Source organism: Podarcis liolepis (assembly GCF_965112155.1).
Source record: "Podarcis liolepis genome assembly, chromosome: 4".
NCBI classification, from domain to species: domain Eukaryota; kingdom Metazoa; phylum Chordata; class Lepidosauria; order Squamata; family Lacertidae; genus Podarcis; species Podarcis liolepis.
In genome coordinates, this window is record NC_139558.1 from 61,081,157 (window position 1) to 61,097,259 (window position 16,103).

General features: G+C 37.5%; 1 protein-coding gene and 1 long non-coding RNA gene across 30 annotated transcripts in view; one reads left to right on the forward strand and one right to left on the reverse strand.

Annotated features, from left to right (window-relative positions):
• ROBO2 (roundabout guidance receptor 2) overlaps positions 1 to 16,103 on the forward strand; it is a 799,183-nt gene that overhangs the window by 416,959 nt on the left and 366,121 nt on the right. The gene's annotated exons all lie outside the window — the stretch shown is intronic.
• Positions 1 to 16,103, reverse strand: part of LOC310704830 — a 57,869-nt gene that overhangs the window by 9,322 nt on the left and 32,444 nt on the right. The window contains exon 2 of the long non-coding RNA XR_014525056.1: positions 465 to 503. This is a non-coding gene — a long non-coding RNA (uncharacterized lncRNA). The remainder of the gene's footprint in view (positions 1 to 464; positions 504 to 16,103) is intronic.

Consider the following 16,103-nt stretch of genomic DNA (forward strand, 5'->3'; position numbering starts at 1 on the left):
AAAAGCAAGTTAACTTCTATGGTTCTGAAGAAGATACCAGTAGGTAGAAGATATTTTCTGTGAACCACCCTAAGACCTCTGGGTATAGGACAGTATATAATTTCAATACATAATAATAGGTATATTCAATTCAGCAAGTGTATGGATATTCAGCAGATAGATGATCATAACTAACTAGAGAACGCGAGAAGTTATCCCTCCCAGCCTAAATTACATTGTACTGTACATGGAATATTCAAGTTATGCTGTGTTTTAAAGGTTGCATAAGCTATGAGTTTCCTTCATGTTCCTCTTTCACCTATCCTTTGAAATTACCACAGTTTCCAAACACTATTTATCAATTTGCCACATATTATATCTGAAACTAATATAAAAGTGCTAAAAATCATTACAATCTTCTGTGCAAGGTTTAGTTGAATTAACTGGAGTTCAATTAAAGGCATAGTTTGTACAAAAGAACTTACCAGTGGATAATACCCTGATTTCCCAGTCCTCTCCAAATACTGAAAAAGGAAACAAAGAAGTGTAATTTAGGGATTTTGTTCACCATGACTGCCACGCAATCGTCACAAATAATAGAATACTTCATATGTTTCCTTAGTTTACAAGGTTCATGAGCCTTAAAATTAAAATTTTAAATACTCATTTTTCTCGCTATCTTAAACCTGCATCAAAGTTTGAATACAAAAGGGAGATTTGTTTCTTTTAATAGATCATGTCCTGCAAAATCCTTACGGCTTTAATATATGGTCACACTACACAGTGCCCTCAGTGACTGCAGTTAATGGTTTTATATGCCCTCCTTTTTCAAATCTGGGAAATAGGAAGGACAAATTGAGTTAGCACCTTCTAAAAACCTTATAGGAAGATACTATGTTTGCAGCAGCCATGTGCCATAGTTCTGCTCTTTCAATTATAAATGAAAAATGCTGCAATGGGAAAATTGTGACTGTTTACATCTTTACTTGTCAACACTTCTGAAACCTTTTTGGCACCCTGTTTACTTGTGGTCTCCCCAATCAGAGCAGGCCCTGCACACTAAGACTTTTAAAATAATAACAACCTGAAGACAGAAGACGGAGATACAGAGGGACAGTCTAGGACCTTGCTGCTAATTTCTCTTTTAACATAATCAAATCAGTGCAGCCACCCAGCCAGGACTCATAACCCTTAATAAGTCACTCTACTCGATTAAGAGAAATTGATTTTCCTCCATCGTGGATCATAGTGATTATGATAAATATTGTATCTGCTGCTCACTTTCTTTCTTCCCTGCCAGTGTCCATTTGTTTGCAGGCCGGCAGGTAAACGAGCTGGGGAGATGACGCTGTGTCATTAACTGCAGTTGGTGTCAGCATTCTGACAGCTGCAGAATAGAGTGGCTCTATAGATCAGTGCAGAAACCGATTGTGAGGGTACTGTGCAGCAATTACACACACTCTGACAACTATAGTGACAGCCTTAAATGTGGGAAACTATGGGGTGGTAATTTGTAATTGCAGCTAGTTGGACAAGCTGCAACATCAGTGGTGTGGTGGCCAGCTGACAGCAATTTTTGATGATAAGAAATTTGAACAGAAAGAGACAAACGGTCAAGCTGTAAATTCTTAGAAAGGTGCATACCCTAACTTTCTCCCACATCTCCCTAATTCAGTCCTGTAAATCAGAATATCTGATGATACAGGCTCTTGCTGTTTAAATGGCATTGACCCCATTACTACACCAGCATAACCCTCTGGTTGACTGTCAATTCCAATGCGATGCTAGAAATTTATATTCCTCATGAGATCAACAACTGCTGCACCTATATTGATGGTTAAACCAAGGTGGATGGTGTGCCACAAACCTATTAGCCAGCATAGGAGGCAGCATCTGGTTTAGGTTTGACAAACCTATATAGCCGTTATTAGAACTCATGTATATTTTTGTATGGTGGCTGTATGAGAACAGCGCCACTGGATCAGGCCAGCCTAGGCTAGCATGCTTTTCTCACAATGTCTAGCCAGATGCCCATGAGAAGCCTGCAAGAAGGACCTGAGCAGAAGAGCACTCTCCATTCCTGTGGTTTCCAGCAACTGGTATTCAGAAGCATTATTGCCTCCAACCATGGAGGTGGTTAGTAGCCATTGTGAATTAATTTATTTTTACTATATTTTTAGGGTTCTTGCTTTTTACCATATTAAGATACAGTGGTACCTTGGGTTAAGTACTTAATTCGTTCTGGAGGTCCGTTCTTAACCTGAAACTGTTCTTAACCTGAAGCACCACTTTAGCTAATGGGGCCTCCCGCTGCTGCCACGCCACCGGAGCACAATTTCTCATCCTGAAGCAAAGTTCTTAACCCGAAGTACTATTTCTGGGTTAGGGGAGTCTGTAACCTGAAGCATATGTAACCCGAGGTACCACTGTATATGTTTGTGGTTTGGAGGTCCTTTTGAGGAATGAAAGGCAGCATATACATTTGTTTATATGCTTCCCCCCGCCCAGCATTTCGTATCTCTATCTCTTGTTGTTTGGTGGTCCTCTTGCCTCTGTAACTGTTGCTGAGTCTGTACCATTTATCTGAGTTGATAAAGATATTTTCCTTACTCTCAAGTAAGTGCTCTGCCACCATAGACTGAATGGGAACCAGGGTACCAGGTACCAGTGACTACTACTAAAGTATGTACATTGGCAAAACCTTGCAGGTAGGCATTACTTCTTGTATTTACAAGCTGCATTCAGCTCAGTGAGTCACAAGTTGTATGGGCTTGCAATAAATTGTGTTAAGGGAGACATCTAGGAACCTCTTAAATGCTAGACGTTCCTATAGTTAAGTAAATTGGCTTCTAAATAATGGAAATCCATCCCACATAATTTTGTTTTTAAATCAAAGCCTGTTCTATTTTCAGCAGATAACATAACATAAATCAGGAGAATCACCAATGAAGGCCAGTGTTTTGTCCAGTTTGAACAAGAGACTTAAAGCTTTGTGTCATTGGTTTGCCTCAATTCCTTTTTTTCCCATTAATAAAAATATTTGTAACAAAATCTTGGTCCTGAACATCTTGTTTCTTGGCTATTTTTGAACACATGGTGGTTGCTTATCAACGTGTGCTGGGTTTGTTGTATCGTGGGCAGAGCTTCTTTCTGACATGTGTCTGTATGTGATTCAGGATGTTAGAAATACAGTGGTACCGCGGGTTAAGTACTTAATTTGTTCCGGAGGTCCGTTCTTAACCTGAAACTGTTCTTAACCTGAAGCACCACTTTAGCTAATGGGGCCTCCTGCTGCCGCCACACGATTTCTGTTCTCATCCTGAAGCAAAGTTCTTAACCCAAGGTAATATTTCTGGGTTAACGGAGTCTGTAACCTGAAGCGTATGTAACCCGAGGTACCACTGTCTTCTCAAACTGTAATCTCTGGCAAGACAGTGGTTCAGAGAGAAGGTATTGAAGTTTGGAAGGTATTCTAGACAGTTTTGGGGACTGAAAAATGGGGATCAGTTTCTCTTTTATCTGTACAGTACAGAAGTTTAGAAACTATATCTTATTTATTTATTTATTTATTTATTTATTTATTATGTATCTTTTCTGTACTGGTATTAAAATATAGTTTAAAATCATACAATTTTAAACTTATATATGGAAATAAAGGAGAGTATAATGGGTATTTTCATGATGCAAGGAATCATGAACCCGAGATAAAAATCTGTCTTGCTGTACAGTGGTGCCTCGCAAGACAAAATTAATCCGTTCCGCGAGTCTCTTCGTCTAGTGGTTTTTTCGTCTTGCGAAGCAACCCTATTAGCGGTTTAGCGGATTAGCGCTATTAGCGGTTTAGCGGCTATTAAAGGCTTAGCGGCTATTAAAGGATTAGCAGATTAGCGGCTAAAAGGCTATTAGCGGCTTAGCGGCTTAGAAAAAGGGGGGGAGCAAAAAAAATTTGGAACACTTGCAAGACTTTTTCGTCTTGCAAAGCAAGCCCATAGGGAAAATCATCTTGCGAAGCAGCTCAAAAACGGAAAACCCTTTCGTCTAGTGGGTTTTCCGTCTTGTGAGGCATTCGTCTTGCGGGGCACCACTGTACTTGCCTTATCAGTGTATATGGAGCATTCCTGACCTGAATGCTGCAATGAAGAGAAACGGGTACCTTTGAAGCCTAAGGTGCAAATATGAGATTATTTTAATAAAGCTGTATATTCCCCCAGTACAGAAGTGTAAGTGGAGTTTCTGTTAGTGTAACTAAAATTTTAGACATATAAGTTTGATTGGGGGGGGCGGGTTCTGCTTGTTCCTTCTAGAGGCACATAAGTTCATCACCATTTTTTGGAATATGTCTCTTTTAATAGGCAAGTAGCCCTAGCACCAAGTAAACTGCTTGGTTATCATCTTGTTTAGTTTCCACTTACATTTATCACTTGAAGTTCTACAAGAATTTATACAGAGGCAGAGTGTCATGTAAATGTCAGCAATGGGACATGACATGACCTTAAGGCATTGATTATGCCTTTACTCAGACATGGCCCAGAGCTGGTTGTATGGGGTGATGCATTCAAAGGAAATAAGTTTGCATGTAGAAATTAATCTTTAGAAAGGTCACTTTATTTCACAGACTAGAAACACAAGACCTAAATACAAATAATTTGTAAAAAAAAAAAGGGCAAAAGGGGAAAACCAAAAAACCCTATTGTGTTCTTACTTTCCCCCGCTCCTGCTGAAATCTAATTAATGAAGGCTGAAATGTTTTGTACTAAGATGCTGTCCCTAGTAAAATAATACAGTTGTATTTGAGTTGCCAATCCTCTAGAATAAAAAAGGCTTGCTGCATGTTTGTAAAGGTAGTAACCATTACACCGCAGTAATAATAAAATTATGTCAAAATTATGTTTAAAGTAAGATGATGGAAACATACTTAAAATTTTTAGAATTAGTACAAATCAAGACTTTTAGAAGGACTGGAAGTCAAAACATAGTGCTGCCTATTGAGGAGCAAGTAGTGCAAGATAATTCACCAATATGTATTATTGTGTTTTAGCAAACATGTTACTGACTTAAGAAAATCAGTAGAGAGTTAACGATTGATACCTCTTTCATCCAGTTATCAAAGGTACTAGAAATTTCAGGCAGCCAAAGTGGACACGTTCCTAACCATCCTTATTATGAACCATGATCCATAGGCTTTGTGTCTGTAGGTCCATCCAGTGGTGGCAGAAACATTTCTTCTTGTGCAAGTTGGGACATCTGATGTTTTTTTATGAACCCCCTCTACCTACTGCAGCCCTCTTTATCATATCTCATTCAGTTATGGAGTGCCCCCCAACCCACAGGATGAGTTTTCAGTAGGGCAGAAGGCATAAGTGCAGGGATGGAGGTATTGGTAAAATTTGGGGGACCTTACTAGCATGAATGGAAACACAGGGCCTTTTTACTTGTCATTCATTGCATAATATTGAATAAGGATGTAAATTACTGTATTTAGGTTTTGAGGACCTTTGACCACACACTCAAGTCTGCAATTGTTCTGTAAGAATTGCTTGTAGTTTGTTTGGGTTTTTTTGCTTGAATGAAAGATACTTTAAAAAGAGCTATTAACAGCGGAATTACTACATATTTTTTAATGGCAGTGAGTTTTAAAAATAAGATTGATAGCACTGTAAATATTTTGACCAGCTTCTTAAGCTGATAAGAATCTTTAGGTAGAATTGACTGAAAAATAAAGCCGATAATTTCCGTGAAAATATTTATCTGAACACTGAAGTTGGACAACAGCTGCTCTAGTCAAACTGTTTGCTTTTGCTACTGCTTTTCTTCACTTGTTTTGATAACTATGAACAAAGGTCAATCACTTTTGCATGAAGACAGATCCTGACAGCACTAGTTGTCAGCAAGTAATGTACAGCTACAAAATATATGCCTGTCAACATTTAAAAATCCCTGGGTATAGTTTCTGTTTCTCATGATCAATGTAAAACAAAAATCAACTGCAGAAACTTGCAGAGGGCTCTTCAGAGTTGCTCTCTGTAGTGCCACTGACTGCTTTTTCTCTTTCAATCTTAATGAATGAAAAATTACATTCTGCTTGTTTAAATGTGTGAAAACTCAGAAGCAAATAAGAAGGGTTCCTGTTAAAAAATGGCTTAGTGAAATATCCATAACCGAAATGATTGGTAATTCATTTTGGTTTTGAAAGAGATTGTAGGTCACTGTACAACAGTGCTTTTCAAACTATCTCATGTGGTGCATTGGTAATCCCACTTCCCACCCACAAATGTGTTGGGCTAGTACCGTATTTGGTCCCTGACACATCCCACCTAACCTGGGCTATGGTAGAGTTGCCACAGATCAGCAGCTGATCACTGGTGATCACTGGTCTGCAGACCATAGCTTTGAGTTGTTGTAGACGAGCTTGAGTATATGGCATAATGCCCACATGGGCCAGTCTCTTGCTGGATTATTTCCATGCAGCCCATGAAATAAATGGTAAATGTGACTTCTGCAATCTTCCACAACATGTGAATCAACTTGTTTTAAGATTGAAGGTATTAATTCACTTTATGAAAGGTGTGCATTCCTCATGTCACCCTTTAATTCATTAATGTACTACAGCCACAATTTTAAACTACCTTTTGAATACACGTAAAATATTTTCCTTTGATTCAGCAAGCATTACCAAACTAAGTACTTGTAAGTCACTGCATAATGGTTGCAGATTTTGTGTAATCCCCCCCCCCGAAAAGGGGTGTGTGACCATTATGTGGTGAATTACAGGGGTGGAGGAAGGGGTTGTGTACAGACATAATCGCTTACCTGTTGGGATATCTTGGGGTGTGAGCCTAAGGCGGCGGCAACAGCAGCAGCATTAACCTGGGCCAGGTTTCGCTTTGCCTTGTGTCCTACAGCTACGGTATCTCCACTTGAGACTGGCAAGCCAGTGAGGGCCTGGACTTTGGCCCTCACCGCTTCAGGAGCCCCCCATGCCAACCCCTATCTCGCTTGGTTCTAGGAGAGGCGGCTGCACTGGGCCCCCATGCAGCGCCTCCAGGAAGCAGCCAAGGTGACCTGGAAACTCATGGCAGAGTTGGCAAGGTGCAAGGGGTCTTGGATCCCTTACGTTTATCTTTTAGAAAGGAGTCTGGAGAAGGCAAGAAAGGGGCATGAGGCCTGGCAGAGTCTCAGAAGTTGCCATGTGATGATTACATGATGAAAGGTAATCTTCCAATTTTTTGTGTGTGTGTGTTTTTTTTTTGTAAAAATATTATTAGTTTTTACAATATCAACGACAAACAAAAACACAAAACAAACAAAACATAACAAACATAAATCATAACCTTATTGAAAATAACAGTTATTTACTTTATAAAACGACTTCCTCGTTTCCCCTTAGTTGGATTTCATTGCATATCCTTATAATGGTTTTCCAAATCCCAATTTTGATACCCTTTAAATTAAACATTAACATCTTTAAATCTTCTTCTTGTATTCAACATATTATTTTATCATTTAACATAAATACAATCCTAAGCCCATTAAGTATCTGGAAGCTATAGCTATTTCCAGTTATTTTAGCTTAACAAATTTAGCTAAATAATCATTAAATTCCTTCCATTCTTCGTGGTGTTCCTCCTCCTTCTGGTCGCGGACTCTTCCGGTTAGATCGGCTAGCTCCATAAAATCCATCATCTTCATCTGCCATTCTTCTACTGTTGGTAATTCTTGAGTTTTCCACTTTTTAGCTAACAAAATATGAGCTGCAGTTGTGGCATACAAAAATAGATTAACATCTTTCTTGGGCAATTCCGAACCTATTATTCCAAGAAGAAAGGCCTCTGGTTTCTTTATAAATGTAGATTTCAACATTTTTTTCAATGCATTATAAATCTTTTCCCAGAAGTCTTTCACCTTGGGGCAGGTGCACCACATATGAAAGAATGTTCCTTCCTTTTCTTTACATTTCCAACATATATTATCACAATTATGATACATCTTTGCTAATTTTACAGGAGTCAAATACCATCTACCGTATACATCATCTTCATAATATTTTCCTTTAACAAAGTACATGCGGTGAACTTAACCCCTTTCTTCCACAGTCTTTCCCAGTCCTCAAACATTATATTATGTCCTAAATCTCTTGCCCAATTTTCAATTTTTTGAGTGGAAAAACAAGGTGAGACTATTGTGCAGTGGTGACAATTATGTGGTTAATTATAGTATTCAGAATTTAAAACATACAGTTAATGAATTTGCTAGTACTCACATCATAGCTGTTCACATAGACCTGAATATGAATTACTTTTTTTGACTTTTTTATATAGGCATTCACTTTACTTTATTGTTGAAATAATAAATCTTTTGTTTCGAGGAATAAAATACGGCATTTTACCAGAACACTGCTGGAACTATTTTATATAAATAAGAAATGAATTAACTTGTTTAAGTGTCCTTGATTATCTTCTATTCCTATATATATTTCTCTTCTTAAGAACCTGTTTCTATCATATACCTGCTATGAACAACACAGAAGAAGGACTCAATGGCTTGCTTGGCAAATACAGTTGTTGTTTTTTACTCCCCCCCCCCCTTCAGTTATTCATTATGGTAATGGTACTTTGTGATGTGCAATTTCTGGATTTATGACCCGTTCTCGATAAGCGGGAATCCAGGCTGCATGTGCATCTTTGATAAGGTTCTAATTGGATAGCAGTGACCTTTCTGAATGTAATTCTGGGTGGAAGATTAAAAAGCAGTCCAGAAAGTGACAGGTTTGGGACAATAACATATGAATTCGGCTCTGCTGGCAGGCAAGAGATGTAAGCCATGATAAATTAGAGGCCAGCCAAACAGGCTCGCTGAATGATTGTTCATTTCCATTGCATCCTGGGGTAAAATCTACTGCACAAGTGGTGCCAACCATGCCACATTTTCCCTCTTTATGCATTACTACTGATTGCTAGCACTGGGAAACTGTGAAGTTAATGTCCTCTCACAGGGCACCAATGGTCACATACTAAATTAGCAGCATGTTCACCCAGATGATTCTTTCTAGGACATTTGTATATTTACTTCACATATTATGAACACAATATAAACATCCCAGTGATGACAGGGAAAACCTGTTTGCTGTCATTTGTGTGGCTGCAAATGAGAAAGATGTTTATCTTACGGCATTCCTGATCTGAAACATTAGTTATCTCAAGGTTCTCGGAATCAATTTCTGCTTATTCTAAAAAGTAAATGAGAATGGGTAAGGATGGGTGTTGTCACCTTAAAAAGGTTAATGGCATCAGGTAACAGGTGGAAGTTCTATCCAAAATACAAAATGATTTGTAATGCAGTAATTTTAATTGTAAATTTAGCTAAGTATTCTGAAGTTAAAAAGCATAAAGTGTCTTACCCACTCTCTTACTTCACAGCCCCACGTTAATTTGGTATTTCCTTCTTCTCACAAGAAAAGTGAGCAACAGTTGCAATTGATAAGAAAAAGTAAAGCCATGTCAAATTGCATTGTTAGGGCTGGCAAAACAGTCCTTATATCTTAGTAGACAGACATCTATAATATCTGACTCTCATTTATACTTAGACCTGTTAACATTATTCTGGCATCATTAAATAGCTTTAAATGGACTTATGTGTAATTTGTACTCCATTTAAGTTTTCCAAGTACCACTGGAGCAGAGTAAAAGTGTTTAGGGTAAATGAGAATTGGGACCATTAGCTAGACTCTAAATACCATATATGACAATTAAAAGGTTGTAGTTCCCAGCAGTGCTCTTTCTTAGGTGACAAAAATATCAGAGTTAAAAGCTTTTTCCTAGTAGTGCTAGACATGCTAGCTCTGATGTGGCAAATCTGAGAAGATCAAAGGAAAAAGGAATCATTTTTTTGAGTATCATTTGAGTAAGCCATACCTTCTTGTAAACTTTCCCCCTTCTACCTCTTTTAGCATGAGAGATTCAAATAAATATTTCTAGCTTAACAAAAGCATAATTAAAAAGCAAATGTTATGAATATTTATGGATCAGTATGTGGTTCAGGTAGTAGTTAAGCAAATTGCTGACATAGATTTCTACTTTTCTGTAGATTTGAAATTAGCCCTTTATGTTTCATTATAACAATAAATTTCTCATCTTGAGAACAAAATGGTAGAACTGAGTTGCTCTATTTTAAAATAATATCTACAGTTTTTTCAGTATTTGTGAGAAGGTATACAATATTTATTTATGCCCTATGTCAATTTACATAATCAAAATGAGCCCTAATTGACTATTTGTGAAAACTAAAAACACACCAAGACAGTAACTTGGTTTAAAAAAATATCCCTGGCTGTTTTATACATGCCAATTGCTACAAAGAGACTTGCTCAGGAAATGTGCCTGTGGCCTGATCATTCTCACGTTCATGAGTGGAGGACATCACACATACATTGTATTCCACATTTTCTGCTTATCTCTAAATGTGTCTGTTCTACAGACTAAAAGTTATTTGGTGAAACTCTGGGGTCAAACATCAATAATAGCAGCATAACCCTGTTTGCCTAAGGATGGAGTGAGCGATGTTCCTTACCCCACCCCTTTTATATAGGATCCATATAACACCTGGTTAGACAAAATCCTGGTTGCCTGCTGTTTGCTAAATGCAGATGGGGCAGGAAAGGCAAGTACTACTAATTTTATTCATTTAGTTAGTTAGTACATCTATGTTCCACTTTTCTTACATCATCAAACATACATGGAGTTCCCAGAGAGTATTCTGTCCAGGCACTGACCAGATCTTAGCTGCAACTAGTTGGTTACAATACATCATGTACCCTCATACCATGTGCCTGGACATTTTAAAATGAGCATATAGAGATTCTTTAACAATTGTTGCTTAACATAATGATTATCTAGAAAGAATTGTATTGTGACAGAAAGCACAATGGGTATGAGAAAACTCTTGGGTTTCTGCAGGTGAATGAGCAGCCTGCTGTCATGGAAATGTTGGGGCTAGTTTTTAATTTATGGATAATCAGAATCTAAGAATCTCAAGAAGGTACTTCTTCAAAAGACACTGATCATTTTTTCAGAGAAACCAATTTTTTCCCCACTTGACTAATTTTTGTGTTGCACATACAAACTGAAATGAATTCAGTGCTAGCCACTGGGCTGCCTGTGTAGCTCGACTGCCAGCGCTTTATAAAGCGTTTGCTGTAAACTTGCATTTTTATCGCGTGTGTTTGGATTTTATAATTTTATGACTGCAATGGGGGGAAAGGATGCAGAGGAAATGTGATCATATACCCTTTCTTCATGGATGGAAGAATATTATGTGCTTTTCATTTAAGTATATTTTATTATTATTAAAGCATCTCATTATTCTACAACAGAGGTTTTAAAATTGAGAAGATGCATCATGCAAACACTTGTGTATATTATTATGAACTTCATCTGGGTAGACTAATCATCTCCTTATTTTCAAAGAAACAGAAGAAGTAGGGGTAAATAAATGGTTGCATGTAATTTTCTGTGTAAGTTATTAATAAGAGAAACAGACTCAGTTGCATCATGAGCTGTCTATCCCAGTGCTTTAATGTTCCAGGGTGGAATGGACAGCAATCCCTCCCCCAATCTGCAAACTCCCATGCGGCTGCAGTAACGGGAGCCAGAAAAATCAAAGAGCCACCTACTGACCCCACCTATTGTCTGGCCTTGTCGTCTTCTATCAGTGGCATGCCACAATCAGCAAGATACATGTGTACCTCATGCTTGCTCAGGGTTTGGCAAACTCCTGTCCCTTGCACCTGTTTGCTTATGCATGAGCTGTGCATGTTTGAATCCAAAGAGCTAGGCATGGGGTAGGAAGAAGGCAGAGAAATCACTGTCAGCTCCTCATTACCCCATAAAGAGGAGGAAGAATAGACTGAAGAGGCAAGGGAGATCTTTGTAGAGCCCTTAAGTGTACTTTAAAATGGGAAAAGATGTGACTGTTAATCATGGTGTATTAGTTAATAAATGAAGTGTATGTGCTTTAAAAAATAATATGTTAACTCTTCCTTGCTTACATATAAAACTTTCTTCTTAGAAGATCCCATAACTTCAGATTGGATTTCTAAGCACTTAACATGCTGAGTCACCATTGTTCTATGATTGAGTAAAGTGTGAATCAGCATGAGAAGAGGATAGGGGAACAAATCCAATCTGATTGATCTATAAATTGTATTTTAATCCCACTTGGGGCAGCTTTAACACAACAATGAGTGTAGTGTTTTGTTTTGACCTTGTAGATATTTTTATATGCGAAAGTTTCCTCATGGATACAAGCTAGCGGACCTTAGAGCTACATCATTATTTGAGCGTCCTTAAAGTTGAGACAACATTACCACACATTAGGGAAGGAAAGCACACAGGAGAGGTTTCTATTAAAGTGGAACAGGAGGGAGAATGCAAAGGCAGGCTTGAGAACAAGTTTTTAAACTATCACATACCGAACTTTATAACCGAGTTATAAAAACTTTAACTTTAACTGATTTAATCTCTGTTGTAACTTTTTCTAACCTTATTGTGCATTGCTTAGAGACTGCAGTGATATATAAATAATATAAGGGTAATGTAATAATAAAAGGGAAAACTTAATGAGAGAATATGCATTTAAATCTAAACATCACATAAACCACTATGAGTTTAAAATGCCTTCTATAAGCACTACAAGATTAATAGAAGAGTTAAAAACTACAGGACTGAAAATACATTTTAAAAGACAAGTCAGTAGTTACAAACGCATTGGCTTCTTTCAAGCTGCGAGTAAGTGTTGGGCCCACATGTTTCTGCCTCAGCCCTCCCCACCTCTCATCACATGCCAGCTTTGTGGCTGTATTCTATGGTTTTCAATTGCACCCAAACAGAAAGCTCTGGCAATGTCAGTTTACTAACCAGAATATTAAACCATGGGCTGATCTTGGCTTAAAATGTTGGCTAGTAAACTGACCATTCATCCAGAGTTCCTTCTTTCAAACATAATGGTCAGTTCTGTTGTTACAACACTGTTGAAGCTGAGATGAGGTGGGATGAGAACATGTAAAGGAGGATCATGTAGCCAACAATGGAATGTTCACCCTACTCAAAGATAATTGCAGTGTGTGGGAATATTAATTAGAATTGTGGTTAGGGAGGGAAGGGTAAACACCCTTGCATGCCTGTAGTTAGAGAAAGAAAAACCCTTGGTATTCTTCCAAGCTACAGATTTTGCCTAATATGTAGATTGACACTATGCTGTACTGTAAATAGCTTGATCTGCTTTATGATTTTTAAAAAGTCGTTATTGATGCTGAAGATGTTAGAAATGGAGAGAAGCAGATTCTTGCACAGCTGTCAGCATTTTCCTACCCCACACAAGTTGAACAAATGAATAGTCTTGAACAAATGAATAATCTTGAACTTTTTGGAGTTACAAGCATAGACAGAAAAAATGCATTCACAGATTATTGTATGACTAATTTTCTGTCAGCAACATACTTAATTATTGAGATGAGGATATGAAATACCTTTAAGCATTTCAGATGTCTGGACTGATTATGTTTTAAGTTTTATAAACATTATTTCACTTTCTTGCTTTCTTACATCATGCCATATCTCACATTCTACTTACATTCTACTGCAAAAATAAATGTCCAAAGAGGCAAATATTATGTCTTATAATTAACTTTATCTGGACATGGTAATGCAATATATGTTTAATCTATTGTCAGAATCATGCTTTTATCATTTCAGTTATGGGGTTACACCAAAACCTTGCACCTGTTTATTTACTTTTTTAGGACCCTGGAAGCAAAATGCATATATCAGATGTTTGAAACACAAGTGTACCGTACATGTCTTGCAAACCTTTTGTGCAGATAGTAGTATTTAGTATAGATTAGCTAAAGTGCCTTTGGGGATTAGCTTCTCTGCAGTTGCTGAGGATATCAATGTGCTGAGAATACACAGAGATGTTTTCACCACCTTCCAGCTGTAAAACAATAATTTTATCAAGAGTCCAATAGCAGTCACTGAGTGAGCATATATTCCCACAGGTTAGTGCTAGCTTATGTACCTTTCCAGAATATTTATATTTTTTTAACCAGTCATCAGTCATTCTAAACATCCCTGCCATCCAATGCTTAGCTTGATCTTTCTTGTTAACCTATAATATCCAAACTATATTATATTCTGGTGTATATACTACACAAACATGCACATACTACATAAAAAGCACTATAAAAAGTATTATAAAGATTATAGGCTTGTTTACACTCAGTAGTGTTGCAAAGGCAATCTATACAAAACATGTTGGTGACTGGTTTTCATTTGATTTTCTCCTTCCCCCTTCCTGACCTCTCTATTTTGACTGCCAGTGCCCTTTCTAATTCTCAGTTTACATTTTCTGTATTTTTTATTAGTCTGATACGTTTAACCAGGGGCAGAGCTGATTTGCAAACTAGCTGGGAAGCATATTAAGCAAGGAAGAAGGAAAGGAAAGCATGCATCTTGGATAAAATGTCAAAATTGAGGCTTTCTCACTCCCTTCCATTTTTCCCACTGCACTGGATGTATAATTACCTCATTGTTTCAATAATGTGCAAAAATTAAAGGCAGTAAGATGGAAAAAATGTAAATAGGAAGACTTACTATAATGCTCTTCTAAAATGAAGAATTTAACTAAACCACTCTAAAGTCCCCTGCTGCGCTCAGGCGAGTTGAAATTAATTCAAGACGGCAGATAAAAATTTTAACCAGCCCGAGTGGAGATGACGGATGTGACAGCTCTCAGTTAAAATGTCTTTTAGTGGCAAATGCATGCATATTAGTCAAGTGATGTGACATAACTGTCCTGGGTGAGAAAAGATGAACCAATGACCATTTGCATTGAGAACAAAAGAAAATTCTAGAGAATAAAACAGAAGAGGAAGGAGAAGATAACTTGCCATTCTATATAATTTTGTCTGTCTCTGGCTTAAAGGAATGTAAGTGACTGAACCTTTTAGTTTTCTCCCACCTTGTCTTGTGGATGTAATGAAATAAAAAGAAAAGGATGAAAAAAAGAAAAAGAAAAGAAATGTAACTTGCTTGAAAAAAAACATGTACCTGAAATCCTCTGACACTATCCAGAGCCTGCTGCTGAGTAAACCCATATGGATAGGCTTGTGCTTGTATGTGTTCATATATGTAAAATAAGAGCAAATACTAAAATGTGAAGTCATCAATAGCTTGACACATGTACCTCACCTTCAGTTGATCTGGCTGTCCTATGATCTTTTTTAGGTAAGATAACAGGGCCCAGGTTTGCATAATATTCAGCTAAAGTTTCAGTTCATTTTGATAAGGAACAAAATAATATAAAGAGCAGTGTGCTTTTAAGAAAGGAAAATACTTGGAAAGGAAACATAGAAACCACTATAGTCAACTGATAAGTGGAGCTTACTATGTTAAATTCATTTTCGATGGGCTTAGGGGAACAGAAGTCAGCAGCTCCCAGTTAAAATGACCAGGGTAATTGAGTTTTGAGTATTATTCTGCTTATTTTCTCCATTATAATCAAATTTTATTATCATAATTCTGTTATTTGGATGCACCTCTTACTGTGTATCTCAAGAACGTTCAAGGCCACATCTGGAACGTATTATTCATTACACACACACACACACACACACACACAGAGAGAGAGAGAGAGAGAGAGAGAGATATTCTTGGGTGTTATAGGGAGGATTTAAACTTTTTTGCACCTTATATTTGCATAATATACTATAGCAACCAAATAAGTCTACAAATAAAAATGCAGATGGCCAGTTTTCACAAGCAGGACAACATTGAACAACATCATCTACACTATTTCTATTATTCTCTGTCAGATCCCCCCCCCCCCCCCGTATGTCAGTTGACCACCTCACTTACATGAAATACAATATTTAGCAAAACATTAAGTACAAAAATCTGAAAAAGAGTGTTAAGAAGTACAGTGGTGCCTCGCAAGACGAAATTAATTCGTTCCGCAAGTTTTTTCTTCTTGCGAGTTTTTCGTCTTGCGAAGCACGGTTTCCCATAGGAATGCATTGAAAATGCAAGGGGTCTTGGATCCCTTACGTTTATCTTTTAGAAAGGAGTCTGGAG